The sequence below is a fragment of the Crassostrea angulata genome, chromosome 5 (genome assembly GCF_025612915.1).
Source record: "Crassostrea angulata isolate pt1a10 chromosome 5, ASM2561291v2, whole genome shotgun sequence".
NCBI lineage: Eukaryota > Metazoa > Mollusca > Bivalvia > Ostreida > Ostreidae > Magallana > Magallana angulata.
The window spans coordinates 59,584,434-59,589,929 of record NC_069115.1 but is presented as its reverse complement, the minus strand read 5'-3'; positions in this window follow the sequence as shown (position 1 = coordinate 59,589,929).

Below are 5,496 nucleotides of genomic sequence, written 5' to 3'. Positions count from 1 at the left end.
CATTTAAATTTTGTTTTTTGTTCTATGAACTGTTTTTTTTTTTTTTGTGGGAGTTCATACAGATACAACCTCAAGGTAGCAAGCTTTAAAGTAAAATACACAAAGCCTGGTATACAATGATCGCTATTTTCCAAACCTTTGTGAACCATCAAAGAAAGCATTAACATCTTTAGAATCTCGCTTCAATGAATTATTCCGGTAATGTTAAAGTACGTAAAATACCAAAAATACATATTTAAACAATAACAAACCTCCAGCTTTGTTTAAAAAAACCAAAGAATTCCAAACTCTATTTCTTGCTTATTACTCAATATCTGACTTTCAAATTTTGACAAAGCATTAAAACTACCCTTATTATCCATTCTTAACATTAAAATCGGAAAAATAAATTTGAAATTTTGAGCTCAATTCGTGTCCAAGTCCCTTTAAGTCTGTCAATAAAAAATTACCGATGATCTATGCACATTCAACCTTTAAAGTATAAATAAGACAATTTGACCATCATTGCAGAATTTTTTTTTACATGCATTACGCATGAGCGGGTTATGTAACTTTTGTCTGCAATGATCGCTACCTTCATAACCCGCATGAATCACCAAATAAAACATTTTATTGTTTATTTACATCTTTCTTTTAACAACTTAATAAATTGATTGTAAAAAGGAAATTGAATTAACTAAAATACTGTTAATGTACATCAGTAAGTTCGCTAAAAGAAACAGCCAAAGCATCTTCTAAGGGAACTGGAGTTTGACATCATCATGATTATTTCGTTCAGTCCGTGATTTTTCTTAGGTCGATGAAGGTTTCGATCAATCAATTAAGGGGGCCTGAAGATTTCAGTTCTGTCAGTCTCAGTGGCTGTAGGTTTCGACCAATCAATAAACGGGCGTGTCGATATCAGTCCTGTTAGCTTCTATGAATTAACATTAAGTTTCCGTAAGAAATAGAGGGAATCATACTCGGTAGATGTAATTATTTTAAAATATGATTGATGAATGAATATTAATAAAAGGGTAAGAATGAGTAATATCTTCCTTGAGACACGATATTGACTGTCTGACTTTAAACTGAAGACCATCTTCGAAGTATTTTCAGTATCTTTAAAAAAACATTAGCTCATATGTTTTGAACCGACAATGTGTTATCATTTTTAACGCCATTATCGTAATGCAGAGACTTGACACACGCTGATAATTTAGGATTAATACGAGTTCTTATATCTCGGTTTAAAAACTATAGTTTGTTTTGGGTTTTTTTTTACTAAAATAATTTGGAACAAACCTAATAACACACATATTTTCATAATGTAATCTATTCTGTGGGTTCTAGCCACGGATTGTCCTTTTCCTTGACGTTATTTGAAATTCGATTTGATTTCTTTTAATTTAATTATTATAATTAACTGAATCGTCACACTTTGCCTAATATGATTTTAGATAACGGTAAATGTCCTTCCTGTATTCTCTGTTTGAGACTCACCTTCCTCCACCAAACATGTCGGCCCCTCAATATTAACGTCTCAGCCGATATAAAACCACCGGGTCTATTACTCTGGTTTATAATATCACGTTTGGTTTTGTATGGATATATAAGTAGAAGAAAATATAGATCTCAAGTGGTCCGGCTGCATTAATTTGAGACCCGGAAAATGAGACCGTATAGTTCTTCGTGGAACTTGTTCTCTCTTAGAACGTAGCGAGCTATCCAACGACTAAACGCCGTTAGGCAGAGCGGCTGCTTTTTTGCCTTTCCAACAAACAGGGCGAATATTGTCTGATTTACGTCATGTACATATCAAAAGATTATTTACTACACAAACACGTCCAGTTGACAACAATGATAAAGAAAAGTGCATTTGATCACGTCGGCCGTCCTGACGTCCAATTCTTTTTCTTGCAGTGCAATTCACATGATTCGGAGTAATTAGTTAGATTGCTGCACCTATGGAACAATCCAAATATGGGGGAATTTGTCGAGGACTGGGCAACACAATATATATATATATATATATATATACGATGTAGAATGCACAACTCCGTGCTGATTTTAATGACAATCCCCTCACCAAATACACGACAGCAAATGTCATAATTAGTAATATGTATATACATGAATTTACATTTTTCAGTGTCTTTGTCTATGATAACACTACGAATCGATTGTGCAATGTTTACTCAAATACTTTTCATCAATGACTATTTTTAATATTTAATCGTACAGTGGCATAAAAGAATATAAATAAAAGTAATAAGGAATCATTTGTTCAGTATTATGAGTTGATCAAATACGATCGGGTGTGATCAAATCTATCATAATAAACAACAGTGTGACGTAAGTCTGTCTTTTCATTGCTAGCCACTTTGAAATCAACAAGATTTGTACGGCTTACATTTGAACTGACTACACAATCTATGTATATTTCACTCGACACCAGTGTCATTTTAACTTGTTTTGATGCAAGAAATAGATAGTTACCTCTTACCGAAAGTCCAAGGTCTTGTTAAAATGGTTCTAATAATACCCACATAATGATTCCATAAATTAAATGTACCGTCAGCCATTGCTTGCACATTTAGTTAAGCATTTGACAGCCAGTACATAAACCCTTCGATTTCGTTACACCCGATTGCACACCTGAACCTCATGTAGTATTCCTTTCGTGGTCTTTAGATTTTATGCATTTTTTTCTTATCTTCTGTTCATTTTCTGTTCGTAAATAATGCATTGACCAATTTATTTGATGTTAGTATTCTCCTGGCTTCAAAAAGTGCGTAAAATTTGATAATTTCATCGCGACCGGGTAACACGGCGAGGCAAAATGTACGTCCACACAGGTGAGACCTCTACAGCGAAGTACTTTGAACTGTTTAGAGGTCTGTCCCTTATTGCCTGACGTCATGACGTCAGGCATATCTAAGGTTTAAAAGTTGCATTCTCCGAAACAGTGCAGACAATAGGACAAGCAATATAATGATATTTCACAAAAAAGATTAACCGATGCATGTTTAAGATGTCAACATTTACATTCACAATTATTGAAAATGTTATATGGCAAGTAATAACAACAGCGAGCAAGAGTTTTAAAGTAAAAGGGACGTTCACCATGCAGTGCACGTGTGTAGTCCTGGTTTAAAAATAGATCAGCATTCCACTAACGGTGAAAAAGGGGGAGGGGGTCATCGCAACAACTTGTAAAAAATCGTCTATTACGGTACAATGTAAGTAATAATTGGATTAAAACAAGTATATATTTGTACAGCTGGAATGTTTACTGGAGGAACTAAATCGCCGAAGCGGGGTGTGACCCGATTTTCGTTCAGTTGGGCGATTTCATTAATCTTGAAAAGGGATCATAGTTCGCGTGTCTTACTAAATGTACATTACTACATTTAACAATTTCTAATCGAGTGTCTTTCTTCCTGTTTCTTAATTCGTTAGATTTCTTCCAAAACATCTGATCCAAAGTATAATATACATGTATGTAACTTTACAAAACAAATGTCAAAAAATTCATCTGACCCCCTCCTCATGGATCTCTCTGCCAATGGATGAGTTCATTCGTTGCGTGAACGGTAGTAGCAGGATTTCGCGCCATTTGTCTCATTCATATTTTTTGCGCACCGATTAGTTGACGAGTCCGTTGGGATAATGCGAATATCCCAGAGCACACCATGTGTTTACATCACATGCACGTAGCATCGGGGGTTGGGGTGAGGGGGGCTGCTTCCCCTTCCCTACTTTGGCAGCTGGCACTTTATATGATAAATGGAAATATCATGGATTTGCCCCCACCCCCCCCCCCCCCTTCCACTTTTGTAGGAGCATGCAATAAACGAAACTGCAAATAAGGAATTCTAATTGAATTGAAGTTACAATTAGGGTATTTTTCCATGAATTTGAGAATTTACCCTTTTTTACTTGCTTGTCAAAATGATTTTGATGAAGCTGCCCACACACATTCATAAACTATACTTGTTTGTATACCCTTTCATATTTCATATGGTTGAACATTTTTAAATTGCCTTTCAGTTGATTTTGCATCTTAATATAACAAATACAATTTTAAAAAAACGACTATTTACTCTCCAACTTTCAAGCTTACATGCACTTGTATGTGTACATTCCTAACAAAAATTGAATTAATAAAATAAATGAAGTTCAAGTAATATATATGTGCATGTTCTTGATCAAAGAAAAACTGACATTTAGTCTTAAATTTTTACGTTCCGTTTATCAATTTATGATCAGCAGCGAAAATTAAAATTCATTTCTAAAATGATAGCCTAATCGATACATGAATGCTTCCATTGAATAATTTTGTTTAGTCAGGCAAGCTTTTTGGAAAGCTATTACTTGTATAAGGGTTGTAGGGACAGCAGTGATTAAAGAGAAATATGGCGGACAGTGCCTATTTACGAGCGGTGTTCAGCTTTAAACTAACACGTTGGGACTAATCGCCCAAATGGGATATGATAGCCTGTTTGTGATACAATTCCTTAAATGTACAGTGCAAAAAATGGGAAAAAATTAAACGTTTTTGTCATGAATACGCATAAATATAGAACATTAAATGCAACAATTGTTGTTAACTTAGTTTTTTCTGCAACTCTCCATATTGTGAGATTGATCCCCAAGAATACTGAGGCATCTATCTCCCAATCTGCAGGGTTACAGAAAAACTTGTTTACCAAAAGTTGTTTAATTTGATGTATTCAAATGTACCTGCAGGTCTGAAAAAATTAAGATGGACGACCTGGGAGCTCCCAGCTAATTTTAATGCAGACTTACAATATATTCTGTTAAAAAAAATCTTTATTTTTGTACTGTAATTTTATACCCTTTTTAGGATATCATATCCAAAATGGGCTATATACATCCCATTTTGGCGATTGGTCCCAACCTATTAACTGTGTCTGAAAGAACTTTTCTTATCATTTTATATTAACCTTCCGTCTGTAAACTTTTCACAGAAAGACTGTAACCTTTCTGTGTGAAGTTTACAGTGTATATTTGTAGTTTTCACTAGAAATGTCGGCCATTAGATGAGGTTGTTACTATATATTTTGGAGGCATTCATTTTTCTGGTTGCAGATCGTCAAAATTTTAAAGACGTTCTTCAATTGCGGTAACAATCCACCGAAAAGCACGTGTAGGTATAATTGATTTTATTGATGAATTCTGTCGCTCAAACAATTTTTTTTACCCATTTAAACGTTTCTTTCTGTCAAAGGTTTTAAAACGCTTTCTTGCAGAAACAACTTTTTTCATCGTTATTCAGGGCTTTATTGACCATTTTTGGTACAGGGTCCTGCACCCTTTAAACTGAGAATTTTTCGTCCACAAATTGCTCTTTTGGGAAAAATAATTTAACTAATATGACTCAACGCATGTTAGCAAAAAAACAAAATTTCTATACAATTTTTCATTTGTTTTCGTCAAAATTAACCACACTTAACAAAAAACTCCGATATTTTGATTTACATATTTAAGGAT